Source organism: Centropristis striata, chromosome 6, assembly GCF_030273125.1.
Source record: "Centropristis striata isolate RG_2023a ecotype Rhode Island chromosome 6, C.striata_1.0, whole genome shotgun sequence".
NCBI lineage: Eukaryota > Metazoa > Chordata > Actinopteri > Perciformes > Serranidae > Centropristis > Centropristis striata.
Window position 1 is genome coordinate 769689 of NC_081522.1, and position 21274 is coordinate 790962.

The following is a 21274-nucleotide window of genomic DNA, read 5'->3' on the forward strand; positions in this document are numbered from 1 at the left end:
AAATATTGGCACCATGTGCACCATTAATTCATGAGAAGTGCTGGATTTACATTGTGATAACTTTGTCATTTTAGTTTTAATTTCCCATGAAACTAATTAAGTTAGTAAGATAATTAGCCCTTAGGTTCTTGGTCAACAAAGACATTTTATTCGCTGATTTTTAAGATGGCTTTATACAGAATCGGCTGTCACTCAGCATCTCATGAAAGACTGTAAGAAAAAAACTAAAAGAAAAACAGAGAGAGAGAGAGAGATCCTTTTCTCCCATTGTAAATAAGAAGATTATTTAAATACCATAGCTGTGAAACTATTAGAGGCTGACTAATCCCTTAGACATTGCTTATTTTTCCTGTCTGACACCAATGATCACACAGCGTTTTACTTGGAGTGGATAGAGGAGCACCTCAGCATGAGTCATGCCCCAAACACAAAATGTGCTAAAAACATGTTGTGATCCATTGAACTAACAATCAGCTACATTCAGGTTAACTTGTCCTTAACAATTATGTAGAACGCACTGAGGCTGTGAGAATTCATCCCTCAGCCAAAACACTTTTCTATGATTAGATTTTCCTTCCCAGATCAAATCAGACTTGGAACTTGAGCTGGACTTTTCATTTACTATCTAAACATAGAGAGAAAACATATGCACTCAAGGCAAAGTTTCAGATATTAAGTATGCCTGCTCTGAGTGGTTTTACTGTGTCGTTGATAGTAGATGGATATCATGTAATATTGATGGCAGATTTCCCAAGGGGTTGGTTGCTGGTTTCCGCTGAGTGCTCCCTCCGTGGTGAAAAAGGAGCACAGCTACAGGATGACAAATAAGAAAAAACATTTTCCAAATAATCTAACATAATTCATTAACTGAGCCCTGTATAACAAACAATACAATGTGTTATGACCCAGTCTAGGGCAGCTATTCTCAACCTTGGGGTCGGGACCCCAATTGGGGTCGCGAGATGATTTCTGGGGGTCGCCAAATCATTTTGGAAGTCAGCTCTGTCTCCACTGTGTTAAAGTGTTCATGAGTTAATGTGTTTTATTCTTCTTGGTCACTTAATGTCTTTTTTTTGGGTCATTTTGTGTCTTTTTATGATCATTTTCTGGTCAATTTGTGTCTTTTTTGGTAATTTTGTTTCCTTTTTTGGTCATTTTGTGTCTTTTTATGGTCATTTTTTTTCTTTTATGGGTCATTTTGTGTCTTTTTTTGGGTCATTTAGTGTCTTTTTTTGGTCATTTTGTGTCTTTTTTTGGTCATTTTGAGTCTTTTTTGGCCATTTAGTGTCTTCTTGGTCATTTTGAGTCTTTTTTGGTCATTTTGTTTCCTTTTTTGGTCATTTTGTGTCTTTTTTTAGTCATTTTGTGTCTTTTTATGGATCAAACAAAGATGAGTTTGAAGAATGGGTAAATATTTATTTACAAAGAGAACTTAGGTAAATACAAATATTCTTCAACTTACGGGTGGACTAAAGCCAAAATAACAAACAAAACAATCCTATCTTAAAAATAAGAAATTTACCTGAAAAACCAAAAGATACAAAATCTTACCTCCCTACCTACTTAAACAAGAGAAAACGAGAAACAAAACCTGGCAACCCACCCTTACTGCTCAAAACAAGGGAATAAAGTCCAAAACCACAAGTTAACTCAAAAGGTGTGAACCGGTTGGGAGAAGAGGAAGATGAGGAAAAAACCTGCTGCCACCGACGGCCGCCATCTTGGCTCCATTTAAACCAGGTGGTTCCGGCTGCAGCCAATCACGGCCCAGGCGTGGAACCTCTCCACCAATCACACTGTGGCTACGGCACACCCAAATCTGCATATAAAAAAGGAAACCAAAACACAGGGCACACATACAAATGCAGTTTGCTAAACAATAACTATAATATGACCACAGTCATAACAAATGTCTTGAAGAGCTCAGAGTTAAATAGTATAAGCGGTTAAGGATAATGAATGAATGAGTGGCTTGACCTAAATATTGTTTATTTTCCATGAAACCTTTGTTAATTGCTGTTTTTTAAAGATTATTTTTCTGCTTTATTAGATAGTGACAGATAGAAAGGGAGAGACAGAGGAAAGACATGCGGCAAAGGGACCTCAGGCTGGATTCGAACCCGGGTCCGCCGCAGCAAGGACTCTGCCTTAATGGTAAGCGCTCTAATTGAACAAAGTCACACAATTACACAAACAAACTAGAAAATTTCCTCTGGGGGAAATTTTGAAAGGGCCACGGGGGCTACTGCCGGTGTGTGTACACTATGATGAGATTCTTGAGAGATTTCAAACAATTAATACTAGTAATGTTATGATACTATATAATATACAAGGAGCACACCTACAACAAGCATTCCTCTTCAAGTATTTATTTATACAGCAACCTATGACCTTTAACCTCAAAATGTGTGTGTGTGAAACATTTGTATCTGGAGGAGTGTGCGCGCTTACGCGTGCATATGTGTGTGTGTGTGTGTGTGTGTGTGTGTGTGTGTGCGTGCGTGTATCTTTAACTGATATTACATTAAATGACCAGTGTGTGTGTGTGTGTGCGTGTATCTTTAACTCGAAATTGAATTTTGCTTAGGGCCCCATGGAGGCTGGGGCTGGCTCTGGCGTTGTCCAACGGATTTCCAGTCATATCAGATGTTGAAGGATCTCTTCAATATCATCACTTTGGTGAGTATAATGTTGCCATAACCAATATTGGGGAAAAAAGAGCCATTGTCCTATGTATCCTCTTGTATGCTTGTCTGTTCATCCTGTCTGGCTTCTCATCACTTCCAGTTGTAATTTGTAAAATAAGTTTGTTGTAGAAAATCTTTAAAGAAAACACTTGACGAACAGATAGATTCGAATCACAGCCTTGTGCGGGATTTAATTGGCAGATATTAAAAACATGTGGTACAACACGACCAACATTCAGAACAACTCTGCCAGACAACGCCTCTGACCAGCTAATTTCACTTCAGTTCGTGCGTCATTGTTTCTTTGTAACTAAGGTTTTAATGTCCCGTACTTTCCTGTTATGACAATCATTTGATATGCGAGTACACTTGGGAGATTATGTTCTTATTCTAATGTTATCGTATCCACCAGAGCATTCGCTCAGGATGCGCTATGCTGACTTTCGTCCAAGAAGTTTTCCTTTCCCATGAATTTGATATTTCACCTGTGTACTTAGGTAACCTTTCAATGTGGATTCATCTATGGATTTATCCTACATATCCTCCCTTATAATGGTGTTAACCATTATCAAACTGTAAGGTTTAATTAACAAAATGTGTTCCCTATGAATTTAGTTCCAAATTATGGTTCCTATGTGTGGAAGAGGTATAGTGTTCAAAGATTACATGTAATTAAGCACTTGTTACAGCAAACCTATGCAGCCCTAATCCAACATTTCCAGGAAATTCTTTTATTCTGAAAAATAGCCCTTGGCACTTGGTTTTACAAAAAGCGACTGTTTTATGTTGTTCAGTTGGTCGGATGGTTGTGAAAATGACTCAGCGCATAGAGGACTCTTTTATATAGGACGTGACAACCTTGCAGTGCACAAGACTGTCACGCCCAGCAGCCATCAGAGCCACCAATGTCCTGTCAACAAAATGTAATCAGGTTTACAAAATGAGATTATAGACTGTACTTTACATATCTGATTTGATTATTTCAACAGAAGTGCTGGATGCGGTGACAGGCGATAATTCATTTAATGGCAACCCCACTTCAAAAATATGCCTATAAATAGAGCATATAGAGCGCATGTTAATTAATCTTATGCCAGTACAACTATTAAATAACCTATTAGTTTTGTGCCAGCCTGCTGTATCAGAACACCAATATGCTGATACATCAATAAAATCAGGAAAAAAAAAAAAAATACTGCAAACTGTTTTAAAAAGAGTTTTAGCTTTCTTTACTTTTTGGTTTGTTTTTTATCTACATCAAGTGCTGTAATTGCTGTAAGTACATGTTTGCAGTAATGTACTTTATTTGTATTTCCATTTTATACTAATAACACAACTGCACAGCAATTCAGAAGGACTTATAGTACGTTTTTACGACATTTATTTGAGACTTGTAACTATTTTGATAATGGGTTTTAAATAAATCTTAATAAATATGTCACATATTTAAGGATTTAAACACAAATCAGCATATAATCAACAAACCAACATGAATGTGCCCATAATAATACAAATCCATACTGTAAAATACACAGTAATAGTAAAATACTAACAGGGCCAATTCATCTCCAGTAATTTTGATACTTTAAAATACATTAAATAATAAAAAATACACTTTTACCTAAGTGAAACCTTAAATGCAAGACCTTCACTTGTAATGTAATATTTTATATTGCAGTACTACTGTTTTGACTGTTTTTTTTAAAATAAAGGATTAGAAATCTTCCCCACTGGTGGAGTGAGGTTGATAGGGTAAGAGATCTGGAGGATAAATTATGTAAAATGGTACTGTTGGGCCATCTCTGTGTAATTTCACTTGTGCATAAATTAATAGCACAAAAACCATTTCAAATAAGGAATTTAACACTTGCCAATTTAAAGCACATGATAAATGGGTGAATCAGCAGTTTTGGGCTTCAACTCAGTGTAAACAAACAGATCCATCTCCAGTGCTGCACCTGAATACACTAAACAAATGATGGACCCATTACAGCAGCTATTCTCAACCTTTGGGTCGGGACCCCAATTGGGGTCGCGAGATGATTTCTGGGGGTCGCCAAATCATTTTGGAAGTCAGCTCTGTCTCCACTGTGTTAAAGTGTTCATGTGTTTTAGTCTTTTAGTCTTTTTGGTAACTTAATGTCTTTTTTTTGTCATATTGTGTCTTTTTTTGATCATTTTGTGGTCAATTTGTGTCTTTTTTAGTCATTTTGTTTCCTTTTTTTGGCTCATTTTCTGTCTTTTTTTGTCATTTTTGGTAGTTTTGTTTCCTTTTTTGGTCAATTTGTGTCTTTTTTGATCATTTTGTGGTCAATTTGTGTCTTTTTTGGTCATTTTGTTTCCTTTTTTTGGTCATTTTGTTTCTTTTTTGGGTGATCTGAACTGTGTGTGTGAGATTGTGTTCAGTGAGTGGGGGTCGCGGACAACATGCATGTTAAATTAGGGGTCGCGACTCAAAAAGGTTGAGAACTACTGCATTACAGTAATAAATGTAAAAGATTTGTGTTCCTATATTTATCTGCATTTGCATCTCTTCCTCCTTTTATAAACATACAGACAGGCTGAAACAACCACCTTGACAAAAATGTATTAGGAGAGAAAAATGTTGGACTTTGTTGTAAGCTAACGCTAGCCTGCTATAGTTAGCTAACGTTAACGCTAGCCTGCTATAGTTAGCAGGCTAGCGTTAGCCCGTATCAACTCGATTGCAGTTAAACAAATCAAGTACATGAATGATAAACGCTTTAGTCGGTCTCTCTAAACTGCACCAAGGTGGTCTTGGTCTAGCTAGCCCGCTAATGTTAGCATGCTATAGATCGCTACCCAATGTTGGCACGCTAGCTCACCTGTATCAATCACATTGCAATTAAACAAAACAAATAAATGAATGATGCACGTTTTAGTTGGTCTTAGGGCTGGGCGATATATCGATATAAAAAATATATCGATATATTTTTAAATGAGATATTAGACCATATCGCATATCAATATAGTTAAAAATGTTTTATTAATTGCTATATAAATGCTGATCTTACTAGTTAGCAGGCTAGCGTTAGCCCGTATCAACTCGATTGCAGTTAAACAAATCAAGTACATGAATGATAAACGTTTTAGTCGGTCTCTCTAAACTGAACAGAGGTGGTCTTGGTCTAGCTAGCCCGCTAATGTTAGCATGCTATAGATCGCTACCCAATGTTAGCACGCTAGCTCACCTGTATCAATCACATTGCAATTAAACAAAACAAATAAATGAATGATGCACGTTTTAGTTGGTCTTAGGGCTGGGCGATATATCGATATAGTTAAAAAAATTTTTATTAATTGCTATATAAATGCTGACCTTACTAGTGTTTGTCATATTTAGTTCTATTGTAATGTTTGTTATTCTTTTCTCATATAAATATATTTATTTCAGAAAAAGATTGGCCTATTTTATTTCATAGGCTATTTTAAATATTAAGATATTTTCATATTTAAATGTGCACTTTATGGAGCTTCAATAAAACTACTTGTGACTTGTCATATTTGGCTTTGGCGTTGACTGAACATTTGCTCTCACTTTGCGATAAAAATATCGGGATATATATCGTATATCGATATTCAACCTAAATATATCGGGATATGACTTTTTGTCCATATCGCCCAGCCCTAGTTGGTCTCTCTAGTTGTTCTCTCTCAACAACAACGAGTTGATCTCGTTGGTCAGATAAACTGCCCCTGGCTTAAGCGCACGGTTACAATAGTTTTGGATTTTTCATTAGTTTTTGTTTTAATTTTGTTGTGAATTTTTGTTTTCAAATTCAGTTAGTTTTAGTTAGTTTTTAGAGTGAGTTTTCTAGTTTTAGTTTAGTTTTTATTTTTTGAAAATGCTTAGTTTTTATTAGTTTAGTGTTAGTTTTAGTTTTTTTGTAATGGGCTATATGTTGGGTGCGTGATTCAAAGAGGCCATAATAAATGTTTCCTTTATTTCCTTTGGTTTATCATCTCAGCCCCAATAAGGTTATTAACTCTTACAGTTCTGGGTGTTTTGTATTTTGGTTCTAGTGCAAACATCCCAGTCTCAGTAAACATATTCACCATGTGTTGCATGTTCAAATAGAAACACTGAATTATGAATGAAAAAAGTTGACAAAAACAAAAACTAAGGACATTTTCACTATAATTTTTAGTTAGTTTTAGTTCGTTTTGTAACCACAAAATACAGTTTTAGTTAGTTATCGTTTTTTAAAAACTCTAGTTTTTATTTCAGTTAACGAAAATGTTTTTTCAATTCTAGTTTTCGTTATTTCGTTAGTTTTCGTTAACTATAATAACCTTGGTGCGGCCCAAGCCTGAGCCTCCACTTTCATCTCTGGCTGCAAAAAGAAGGCTGAAAAGACTTCAGCATCATTTAAATTCTCAAATCAGCACTACAACCATGTTCAATAAATGAACCTTGTGAACTTGCAATGCCCAAATGTACATGTCAAAGTTATACAAATGGCATATTCATAATTCCTAATAACCAAAGGCGTTCATGGCTGATAGGCATTGATAACCTAACCACCTCCCACTAATATACTGTATCTTTATTCAGTGGTTTACAGCTTATTCCCTCCCTGGCTTGATCCAGAGAGAAGTTAAGCCTACCTGAGTTCAAGGCATGAATAAAATAGCTGCTGCAGGCTCCATTAAAGATTTAAAGATTTTAGAATGTAACATTTGTGATTTTGCCCTCGCTGCCTCGCACAACTATCTCAGCCCCGCCGTTGATTAGGCAGAGCACGCTGAGATTGAGAGTCAGTTCGGTGCATGCAAACAAGAAAGTGGGCAATAATTGGGACCAGACACTATTTTGCCAACTGCTTCCACTACGCCTGCTCTTTCCATGGCTGCTAAAAAGCTTGCTGTGTAATGTCCCAGTGGTCCACTGCATCCACTGAATCTTTGCTTTTGTCTTTGTGATCAGTCACCCCCATTTCTCAGAGACGTATGACATGTACAAGCAAGCGGAAAGCAGCGATCAAGCTCCCCAATGAATCAAAAAAAGAGGGCAGATAGAACACAGGAGGCATCATATTTTCCTACAGTTTCAGTTTCTTTGGGAAAAATAGTACCATACCTTGGGCAATGTGACACAAAGAGAATGCATGCTCACATGAACCCGCCATACGCGAAGGTCTCAGGAGGGAAAGCAAGCGATCACCAGACAGCACATCCCACTGATGCCTGGTTAACCCTGATCCCTCTGTGCTTACCTGCTTTGCTGTGTGTGTGCATGTGTGTGTGCACGTTTTGTTCTGGAAGACTACCTCCGTCTCCTTGTGAGCTTAGTGTGTGTGTGTGTGTGTGTGTATGTGTGTGCAAGCCTGTGTGGGCGTGTTGTTTTGCTGAAAACTGTGGGACCTGAGATTTCTCCTCTGAGATGTTCTTTTAGCTGATGAAAAATAACAGTGTGTGTGTGTGTGTGTGTGTGTGTGTGTGCAACTGTTTAAGTATGTGTATTCATGTACTATGTGTGTGTGTGTGTGTTGCATAACATTTTCACACATTATTTCCACACCTTGTTTATAATTGACTTGATACATTTAAGTAGCAAATCTCCATTTCCATTTCTTAACAGGCGGAATATTTTCAGAGGAGATCTTTACTCTCTCAAAATAAGTAGCACTGAAATAAATGTCATGTGCAAAAACGGTGCTGCAGTTAAAAACCTTGGTGCCGTTTATGAAATCAATTAGAATCCATACACAGCGGATAAATATAAATCAAATTGAGGACACATTTTCATGGACAAAAGATCCAATTGTTGTACAAATAAACTTCTTGAAAAAAGGAAATTCATGCATTTATTTTGTGTAGGTTTCAACTTTACTGACATTTACCCCACTGACCAATTGCAAATTGTCTTGGAGGAAATTATCATATTCGCTACTGTCTGCCATTACATCCAGTCTTTAATAATCTATTAGGAGACACGAGTGAATTAACACAAAGTTCAGTAAGCAGTCACTATAAACATACAGCACAAAATGATTTGTGATTCACTAATGCAGGAGAAAGTGCCAACAAAATCCACAATATTGTGACATGGTCGAACTATTATATCATAGCACTTCAGTTAAATAAATCAAATCAAATCAAATCAAAATTACTTTATTTATCCCCTAAGGCAGTAGTTCTCAACCTTTTTGAGTCGCGACCCCCAATTTAACATGCATGTTGTCCGCGACCCCCACTCACTGAACACAATGCACAACACAGTTCAGATCACCCGAAAAAGAAACAAAATTACCGAAAAAAGTAAACAAAATGACCAAATAAGACACAAAATGACCAGAAAAGACAAAAAATGACCAAATAAGACACAAAATGACCAGAAAAGACACCAAATGACCAAAAAAGACACCAAATGACCAAAAAAAAACACCAAATGACCAAAAAAAGACATAAAATGACCAAAAAAAGACACAAAATGACCAAAAAAAGACACAAAATGACCAAAAAAAGGACATAAAATGACCAAATAAGACACAAAATGACCAGAAAAGACAAAAAATGACCAGAATAAGACAAAAAAATGACCAAATAAGACACAAAATGACCAGAAAAGACACCAAATGACCAAAAAAGACACCAAATAACCAAAAAAAGACACCAAATGACCAAAAAAAGACACAAAATGACCAAAAAAAAGACATAAAATGACCAGAAAAGACACAAAATGTCTAATAAAAGATACAAAATGACAAAAAACCCACAGAATGACCAAAAAAAGACATTAAGTGACCAAAAAGACTGAAACACATGAACACATGAAAACTTTAACACAGTAGAGACAGAGCTGACTTCCAAAATGATTTGGCGACCCCCAGAAATCATCTTGTGACCCCAATTGGGGTCCCGACCCCAAGGTTTAGAACAGCTGCCCTAAGGGAAATTCAGTTAGTCTGGTAGAATGCCAGACGCCTTAAAACAACACACTACCACCACAGACTGATAAAACATCTGCAGCATCTCACTACAGTGAATACTTCTGGATGTGGCAGGACTCAGAGTTGTATTTGAGGTCCGCTGTGTACAGTGTGAACAGGAGTGGAGCCAGAACAGTGCCTTGTGGAGCCCCTGTGCTGCTCATTAATGTCCCAGAAACACGAAGCTGTTACAGAATCCTGCATTGCTTGATGGTCTAATGCAGGAGTTCTCAACCTTTTTGAGTCGCGACCCCCAATTTAACATCCATGTTGTCCGCGACCCCCGCTCACTGAACACAATCTCACACGCACAGTTCAGATCACCCAAAAAAGAAACAAAATGACCAAAAAAAGGAAAGAAAATGACCAAAAAAGACACGAATGGACCACAAAATGATCAAAAAAGACACAAATTGAGCACAGTTGAGATCATACAAACTCAGTTTATACGACAAATTTTGGACAAATAATGAAGCAGACAACAACTAAAACATCTCTCTGTCTGTGCATTTATATATATATATTTGTATTTTATTGTTAGTTTTAATCTAAGTCCTTTGCTATAAGTTTAAAGGTCCATTCTGACCTCCTGAGTGTGTAACAGTCAGCTTCAAGCCAGAGACTCCTTGGAAAGTAATAACCTGCTACTTTGGGATTTGTCAGAAAAGACACAAAGTTACCCAGAAAAGAATCAAATTGATCACAAAATGAACAAAAGAAGACAAAAAATGACCAAAAAATTTACATAAAATGACCCAAAAATACAAAAAAATAGACACAAAATGACTAAAAAGACATAAAATGACCAAAAAAGGAAACAAAATTACCAAAAAAGACACAAATTGGCCACAAAATACACAAATTGACCACAAAATGATAAAAAAAATGCACAAAATTACCAAAAAAGACACAAAATGACCAGAGAAGACACAAAATGACCAAAAAAGAATCAAATTGACCACAAAATGATCAAAAGAAGACACAAAATGACCAAAAAATTACATTTAATTAAGCAAAAAAGGACCACAAAAGGACACAAAATGACTAAAAAAAAGACACAAAATGACTAAAAAGACATAAAATGACCAACAAAAGGAAACAAAATGACCAAAAAAGACACAAATTGGCCAGAAAAGACACAAATGGACCACAAAATTATCAAAAAAAAGACACAAAATGACCAAAAAAGACAAATTTACCAGAAAAGACACAAAATGGCCCAAAAACACTAAAAAAAGACACAAAATGACCAAAAAAAGACACAAAATGACTAAAAAAACACAAAATGACCAAAAAAATACATTAAATGACCAAAAAGACTAAAACACATGAAGACAGTGGAGACAGAGCTGACCAAATGATTTGGCGACCCCCAGAAATCATCTCGCGACCCCAATTGGGGTCGGGACCCCAAGGTTGAGAACAGCTGTCCTAATGTACAGTGGCCGACGAGGCCTATCATGCTACAAGAGTGTGCTGCACTAGTATATTGACTGTAAACACAGAAATTACCTCAAAGACAAATGCAACAGAAAAATGCTCCATATCCAGTTCTCCAGGCCTCTAGGGGGAGCAATAAGTGGAACAGCTCAGCAAAACGACCTCATTCAGATTACAACTCCTGAGGATTAGCTCGCTTAACGCAGCAACAGTGAGCTAACCCGTTAAAAGGACACACGCTGCTTCTGGGGTGTTGGGATGCTAATAGTCAAAACAAACCACTAGTGCCAGATGAAACTGGATCACTTAAAAGAACCGGTCTTCTAATTACTATTCTCCATGGATGTATATACACTACCGGTCAAAAGTTTTAGAACACCCCAATTTTTCCATTTTTTAATTGAAATTCAAGCAGTTCAAGTCAAATGAACAGCTTGAAAGGGTCCAAAGGTAAGTGGTGAACTGCCAGAGGTAAATAAAAAAAGGTAAGCTTAACCAAAACTGGAAAATAATGTACATTTCAGAATTATACAAGTAGGCCTTTTTCAGGGAACAAGAAATGGGTTAACAACTTAACTCTATGGAGTCTTGGGCTATTTTGTCCATTTTTGAATTATTTTCATGTCTGTGTAAGTTATTTTGTGTCTTTTTTTGGTCATTTTGTGTCTTTTTTTAGTCCTTTAGTCCAACATAAAATGTGATTTTGAATCTTTTTTTAATTTTCAAAACACTATCATGCTCTAAAGAATTTTAAATGTTGCAAATGTGCATTAATTTCAGAGTACACTGAGACATTAAACTGCATCATTTTCAATTAAATTCTTGAAAAGTTGGTGTGTTCTAAAACTTTTGACCAGTAGTGTAGCTTGCCTGATTAAAACTCAACTTATAAGAATCACCACGTACACACAGCTACACACTGACGTCCAACACTCTCAAAGCCCAAAAGCTTAAATAGACTCACCCTACAGCAGTAAATCTGAGTTAGGGCTGTTAGCTGCTACAGCTAATCCAGAACCTCTCCCGAAAAACAGGTGAGTGACAAAGTTAATCACATAGAAACACTTTCTTTTAGGCAACAATACAACATATTGCACCCATGATCAAAAGATGGCAAAGAACATACACTGTAAAAAAAAATCAGTTTAATTTACGGTAAAATACCGGCAGCTGTGGTTGCCAGAATATCACCGTAAAAAACACAGTGAGCATATGTAAATGTAAATATCAGCAAAAACTGTAATTTATACTGAATAATCCCATTACTTTTAGGATAATTGTGTCATCATGGTATTTCTCCATTAACTTTACATGAAAATTTTACATTTTTACAGCAAAACTGTGTGTTTTCTACAGTTTATGGCGGTAGAATTTGAAGTTTTATACTATTCTTTGATTTACAGTAATTAAAAGTATCTACTACGGTGATGTACAATGTTTAATTTTACGAAAAGGGTTTTTTAAAGGAGTTTTTCCCTGGCCGATGTGAGGGTCTAAGGACAGAGGGTGTCGTACCATGTACAGTCTGTGAAGCCCTTTGAGGCAAATCTGTGATTTGTAATTTTGGGCTATATAAATAAAATTGATTTGATTTGATTTGATTTGACCTGTTTCTGATGCAATTTGACAGTTTTTTTACTGTAATTTCTACAAACATTTTTTACAGTGTACATCAGTTACTCAAACCACTTTACAGCCCCCCCCCTATACTTGGTTTACCCCAGTGACATCACTGATGAGGTCACTCAGTGTTTGAATACAGGAAATGGTTGGGAGCCTCCTCCTTTTGTCTCAGGAACACATGGTTGGTATGGTAAGTAAGAAAGAATTAAATCAACTTCTGTAATGTAGAAATAATTTCTGATGTCCAGATGAAGCCTTGATATGAAGCTTTTCATCCAGTTAGTTAAAAAAAAAATACTTTTGTATGTACCTGTCAAAACCTTTATTGTCATTTTTCAACTATTTGTGATGGTCTCTTGTCTGAATTACTGCCAAAAACAATTTAATTTGACTTTGTATGATTAATTCATTTAACCTGTTTTTGATTCATTTATGGGTAATGGTAAAAGTCTATTAATGTAAAAAATAAATAAAAATGTGTCAGTATGATTTCAGTCAGGGTCTGAATAAATTCAATAGGATATCAGATGTTTATGTTAAAACTGTTGCAGTGTTTTCCAGAGATTAGACAGTGATTGTGCTGATGAATACTGGGATGATGATGATGATGATGATGATGATGATGATGATGATGACTTTATACATTTTTATTAACCCACAAGAACCCAGAGCCAGTAATCCTTCAAAAGGAAAATTATGGGGGATATACCATAGACCAAGTGGACCTTATGATATATCTTATTTTTAAATGAATAAACTAGACACCTTTTCTGCTTACAGAAACACAAATTAGCCTTTTTCTTTGCATCTCCACCACATATATCAAAACTGTGACTTTAATAGTGCTGTTAGACAACACATTCCATTTCAGATTTGTTTTTGAGTAACAAAATAATAATAAAACGAGAATAAATAAATATAAATAACACTGCCTTATTGCAGTAGTTCTCAACCTTTTTGAGTCGCGACCCCCAATTTAACATCCATGTTGTCCGCGACCCCCGCTCACTGAACACAATCTCACACGCACAGTTCAGATCACCCAAAAAAGAAACAAAATGACAAAAAAGGAAACAAAATGAGCAAAAAAGACACAAAATGACGAAGAAAAGAAACAAAATGACCAAAAAAAAGACAAAATGACAAAAAAAGACACAAAATGACAAAAAAGACACAAAATGACTAAGAAAAGACACAAAATGACCAAAAAAAGACAAAATGACTAAAAAAAGGCACAAAATGACAAAAAAAGGAAACAAAATGAGCAAAAAAGACACAAAATGATGAAGAAAAGAAACAAAATGACCAAAAAAAAGACAAAATGACAAAAAAAAGACACAAAATGACAAAAAAGACACAAAATGACTAAGAAAAGACACAAAATGACCAAAAAAAACCCAAAATGACAAAAAAAGACACAAATTGATGAAGAAAAGAAACAAAATGACTAAGAAAAGACACAAAATGAGCAAAAAAGACACAAAATGACGAAGAAAAGAAACAAAATGACCAAAAAAAAGACAAAATGACAAAAAAAGACACAAAATGACAAAAAAGACACAAAATGACTAAGAAAAGACACAAAATGACCAAAAAAAGACAAAATGACTAAAAAAAGGCACAAAATGACAAAAAAAGGAAACAAAATGAGCAAAAAAGACACAAAATGATGAAGAAAAGAAACAAAATGACCAAAAAAAAGACAAAATGACAAAAAAAAGACACAAAATGACAAAAAAGACACAAAATGACTAAGAAAAGACACAAAATGACCAAAAAAAACCCAAAATGACAAAAAAAGACACAAATTGATGAAGAAAAGAAACAAAATGACTAAGAAAAGACACAAAATGACCAAAAAAAAACCCAAAATGACAAAAAAAGACACAAATTGATGAAGAAAAGAAACAAAATGACCAAAAAAAGACAAAATGACTAAAAAAAGACACAAAATGACCAAATAAGACACAAAATGACCAAAAAAAGACACAAAATGACCAAAACCCCCCCCGAAATGACCAAAAAAAGACACGAAATGACCAAAAATACTAAAACTATGGGTTCTCACCCATAAGAACCCAGAGCCAGTAATCCTTCAAAAGGAAAATTATGGGGGATATACCATAAACCAAGTGGACCTTATGATATATCTTATTTTTAAATGAATAAACTAGACACCTTTTCTGCTTACAGAAACACAAATTTGCCTTTTTCTTTGCATCTCCACCACATATATCAAAACTGTGACTTTAATAGTGCTGTTACACAACAAATTCCATTTCAGATTTGTTTTTAAGTAACAAAATAATAATAAAGCGAGAATAAATAAATAAATAAATATAAATAACACCTTATTGGACGGCTTCTCAACAAGCTACTGTAACACACTTATGTACTTGAGAAAACATACATGAACGTTAATAGAACATTTAAAATGTTTGTGACACCCGTGTCACCATAGGTTCTTATGGGTTAAGAAAGAATATTTTCCCATTGTGATTGGACTCGATGTTGCTGGGATCCATTGCACTTTATGTTTATAAACCACGCTAACACTCAAACCAGTCCCTGAACCAGCGAGGCACACTCCGTCCCATCACTAGTGATGGACAAATGAAGCTTTTGTGAAGCACTGAACCACTTGGGCCAATTGTTTTGAAAATGGGTTCATTACTGGTGCAGTGTTGGAGAAACTACTTTTAGTCTAGACGGATTTCAGAATAAAGGCCTCCTATAAGAAGTGAGGAGCATTTATGGGTACAAGTCAGGAACAGGCCTACCTTACATATCTCAAGGGTGCTGAGTCCAAAAAAAATGGTTCCCAAGCGAAATTTTGACCTTCTAATTTGTATCAAATGGCCACCAAATTGCCCATCCTGCAGTCATTGGACCATTTCCCCTTAGTTTTTAGTAGGCAATCAAAGATGAGGAAATTAAGTTTCTGGATCTATAGTCTAGGGTCAGAGCAAGGATATAGTGGAGGCTCAGTGTCTTTTTTATGCATATATATATATGCAAATTACCAACTGTAACATTTAAAAGTGATATTGATTGAATATTTATGTCGGCCTTAAAAAAATGACACAAATAATGCTTAATTTCACCTTAAAAGTTGATATTTTGCATATATATATACATAAAAAAGACACTGAGCCTCCACTATATCCTTGCTCTGACTCTAGACTATAGATCCAGAAACTTAATTTCCTCATCTTTGATTGCCTACTTACAAAAAAACTAAGGGGAAATGGTCCAATGCCATTTTGATATGCAAATGAGAAGGTCAAAAACTCAAAATTTCGCTTGGGAACCATTTCTTTTTGGATTCAGCACCCTTGAAATAAGTAAAGTAGGCCGGTTCCTGACTTGTACCCATAAATGCTCCTCACTTTCACTTTTTGGACACTTCCGTCTAGACTATTTTGTAGAAAATAACTTGTTCTGAAGCATTTTTGCTTTCATTACCCTTCGATTTAAAGTATCTTTGCTTTCAGAGCTTCATCTAGCTCTTGCTTCCGGTCCACCAAGACAAACAAATAAAGACATAAATAAATAAATAAAAAGAAAATGATTAAAAGAAAATAAGGATTTATGCGATACTGCATTTATATGAAGCAGGCCAATGAGTCATGGGATACAGCCATGTATTGTGTTAGTTGATAATAATGATAATAATAATAATAATAATAATAATAACATAGCATACCTTGATTTGTGTTGCCCTGGTTACCAGCAGCTCCATGCTTGGCAGTGAAGTACCTATTCATGGGTTAGCATGACATCAAGCACTAGTCCTGTAGAGAAGGCCATTTGTAAAAAAAAATTAAAATAAATAACAATAGAATAAAAATGCAATTTGAGTCTATAAAGCCCAATAGCTGCACTATTTTTTATACATAAAATTACTGTAATGCTAGTTGATATAGACTTGAGACAGACCATATATCTATAGTCTGGTACTGAAAGTTGCTGTGTGATAATTAACTTTACTTTTCCTACGTTAATGAACAGACCCACATGTCAGAACCACCTCTCTTCCTGGTTGGCTCCACAATGATCCAATACAAACGCAATACCAACAACTCAACACGAATTGTGCATTGTTTAGAGCAGCTATTCTCAACCTTGGGGTCGGGACCCCAATTGGGGTCGCGAGATGATTTCTGGGGGTCGCCAAATCATTTTGGAAGTCAGCTCTGTCTCCACTGTGTTAATGTCTTTTTTTTGTCATTTTGTGTCTTTTTTGGTCATTTTATGTCTTTTTTTGATCATTTTGTGGTCAATTTGTGTCTTTTTTGGTCATTTTGTGTCTTTTTTTGATCATTTTGTGGTCAATTTGTGTCTTTTTTGGTCATTTTGTGTCTTTTTTTGATCATTTTGTGGTCAATTTGTGTCTTATTTGGTCATTTTGTGTCTTTTTTGGTCATTTTATGTCTTTTTTTAGTCATTTTGTGTCTTTTTTGGTAATTTTATGTCTTTTTTTATCATTTTGTGGTCAATTTGTGTCTTTTTTGGTCATTTTGTTTCCTTTTTTGGGTCATTTTGTGTCTTTTTTTGTCATTTTGTGTCTTTTTTTGATCATTTTGTGGTCAATTTGTGTCTTTTTTGGTCATTTTGTGTCTTTTTTTAGTCATTTTGTGTCTTTTTGGTCATTTTGTGTCTTTTTTTGATCATTTTGTTTCCTTTTTTTGGTCATTTTGTGTCTTTTTTGGTAATTTTGTGTCTTTTTTTGATCATTTTGTGTTCATTTTGTGTCTTTTTTGGTCATTTTGTGTCTTTTTTTGATCACTTTGTGTTCATTTTGTGTCTTTTTTTGGTCAATTTGTGTCTTTTTTGGTCATTTTGTTTCCTTGTTAGGGTGATCTGAAGTGTGCGTGTGAGATTGTGTTCAGTGAGCGGGGGTCACGGACAACATGCATGTTAAATTGGGGGTCGCGACTCAAAAAGGTTGAGAACTACTGGTTTAGAGCACCAGTGAATCCCCTGATTGGACCACGAACCAGTCAGGTGATTCATTCAGGCAATGAAGCAGTTTGTTGCTTCAGATATCATATGTCACCATAAAACATTTACTTCTCATAAGGTACCACACCATCCAGCACATACACACTGAACACTGATATTCACTGGAAACTATTAGAATATTATTGTTAAATCGAACCTTGTAGCCACTTTAAAACTCCTAAAGATAGGTAGGATAAATAGACTTCAGATGAGATGAGTCAGGGTGGAAATCCAGAGTGAACTGTGTTAGTGACCAGGTGTAGGCCTATCACACGAAAAGGGGCGGAGCTCCACTAAAAGGGGGCGGAGCTCCCCTAAAGGCGTCCAATCAGAAACAGTGCAATGCTGCAACACGTCCTACCTAAATAATGATATGTTGAAAAATGAATTAAAGAAATCTTCAAATTCGAGGATGCACACCTTCGTGCCATGAGTAAGACACATTCGAAATCTGAGGTCAGTCTGAGAGAGATATGCCCTAGACACACACACACAAACACACACACACACACACACACATTCTTGTACTTCTATCTTTGTGAGGACCCTCATTGTAACAGTGAATTCCCTTGCAAGGTTATAATAGTTTTGGATTTTTCATTAGTTTTAATTTTGTTGTGAATTTTCCTTTTCAAATTCAGTTAGTTTTAATGAGTTTTTAGAGTGAGTTTGCTAGTTTTAGTTTTGTATTTATCTTTTTTCAAATGCTTTAGTTTTAGTTTAGTTTTTATTAGTTGTAGTGTTTTGTAATGGGGTATTTGTTGGGTGGGAGATTAAAAGAGGTCACAGTAAAAATTTGCCTTCATTTCCTTTGTCTGATCCATCTTCATTATGTATGAAAAAAGTTGACAAAGACGAAAACGAAGGACATTTTCACTATGATTTTAGTTAGTTTTGTAACCACAAAATACAGTGTCAGTTAATTATCATTTTTTATGTAACCTTTAACCCTTAAAACAAAGTCTTAAATATCAAAAAAGCCTTTAAAGAAGTGAGGACCGACCAAAATGTCCTCACTTTGCAAAAATGTCCTCACTCTGTTGGTTAAAAACGTGTTCTGGTCCTCACTATGTAGGAAATACAAGAACACACACACACACACACACACACACACACACACACACAACCTTTTTATATTTCTAGTTTATACTGCTTGGCTACTATTGTTATTTTTTATTGCTTTCTTTGCTGCTGTAATACTTGAAATTTCCCCATTGTGAGACTACTAAAGGACTCTTATCTTATCTAATAACCTGTATGTCATAATAACCTTCACATTACAATTTAGTAAGGCAAGCTAATTAAATTCAACATCATAAAATTCGCTCAAAAGCAGCTTTTGCCATTGTCGTAGTACTCAAACATTTACAAAGCAAAGATCCCTCTTTATTAACATTTTGGCCATTCACAATAACTATGAATAGATGCAAAATCTACAAAATGTTTTTTTTATCAAGTCATACAATTACTTATGACTTGATGATTTTAGTTTGAAGCATTCTGAAATTTAATGCTTTAAATACTGTTATGGCACCTCTAATGGTTCTATATGGCACTATTGGACAAAGATTAGTGCATAATGCACCAAAACAAATTCACTAATTGATAACAGGCCAAAAAAAACACTTTTGGGTGTAACTGTAACTGTTTGGCAACATTTTCTTTTATTGCAGAAAAACTTACACTACTGGTCAAAAGTTTTAGAACACACCAACTTTTCCAGAATTTAAATGAAAATGATGCAGTTTAATGTCTCAGTGTACTCTGAAATTAATGCACATTTAAAATTCTTTATTGAGCATGATAGTGTTTTGAAAATAAAAAAAAGATTCAAAATCACATTTTATGTTGAACTAAAGGACTAAAAAAAGACACAAAATGACAAAAAAGACACCAAAAGACACAAAATGACCAAAAAAAGACACAAAATGACAAAAAAAGACACCAAAAGACACAAAATGACTAAAAAAAGACACAAAATGACAAAAAAAAGACACAAAATGACTTACAAAGACATGAAAATAATTCAAAAATGGACAAAATAGCCCAAAACTTTTCCAGAATTTAATTGAAAATGATGCAGTTTAATGTCTCAGTGTACTCTGAAATTAATGCACATTTAAAATTCTTGATTGATAGTGTTTTGAAAATAAAAAAAAGATTCAAAATCACATTTTATGTTGAACTAAAGGACTAAAACAAAGACACAAAATGACCAAAAAAAAGACACAAATGACAAAAAAAGACACAAATGACAAAAAAAGACACCAAAAGACACAAAATGACTAAAAAAAGACACAAAATGACTAAAAAAGACACAAAATGACAAAAAAAGACAACAAAAGACACAAAATGACTAAAAAAAGAAACAAAATGACCAAAAAAAGAAACAAAATGACCAAAAAAAGAAACAAAATGACCAAAAAAAAGACACAAAATGACCAAAAAAAAGACACAAATGACAAAAAAAGACACCAAAAGACACAAAATGACTAAAAAACGACACAAAATGACAAAAAAAGACACAAAATGACCAAAAAAAGACACAAAATTACAAAAAAAGACACCAAAAGACACAAAATGACTAAAAAAAGACACAAAATGACCAAAAAAGACACAAAATGACTTACAAAGACATGAAAAGAATTCAAAAATGGACAAAATAGCCCAAGACTCCATAGAGTTAAGTTGTTAACCCATTTCTTGTTCCCTGAAAAAGGCCTACTTGTATAATTCTGAAATGTACATTATTTTCCAGTTTTGGTTAAGCTTACCTTTTTTTATTTACCTCTGGCAGTTCACCACTTACCTTTGGACCCTTTCAAGCTGTTCATTTGACTTGAACTGCTTGAATTTCAATAAAAAACTGGAAAAATTGGGGTGTTCTAAAACTTTTGACCGGTAGTGTATTTGCCCATAAACTTCACTACCCTCAGGTATATTTGATCTGTAAAACAAACATTCTGTCCTGATCAGAGCAGTTTGGTAGCTGTACTAAACAGAATATTTTATTCTGAGTGTTTAGGAGAAGGCTCCACCTGCTCACCACTCTCTTGTCTGAGTAGGTGGGGACGATGTGACTCCTGTAGCGAGACATCGAAGGGTTCAGACAGACTTTTGTATCTTTTTATTGCAAAAATTGCAGTGGGCGGTGTGATATAACCATATCTGTATGTATGATTAACTGTATTTAGAAAGGTATTTATTCAAAATTGTTCATTTAAATTTCAGTCCAAGTAAAAAAGAAAAAACCTACACTGCATATACACCAACATTTTGGAAGCAACTTGAATTTTCTGTTCACAACCAGTATGGATTCTTTGGATTTTTGGATGTGTTTACTGCATGATCATACTTTACCTTTATTTATTTGTTAAGAAAAGAAAAGAAGGGCTTAGTTTTAGGGTTGAGAAGATTCGGAAGAGGCACAACTTCAGTGCAAAAGTAAAAAACAAAAACAAATCACAGTTTGCATTATTCACTTTAGCTCTTTGGCTTTTGAGTTTAAATACAAAAATCCCAATAAATCTCAACTGTGTCCATATCTCTGACAAACTACCACAGAAA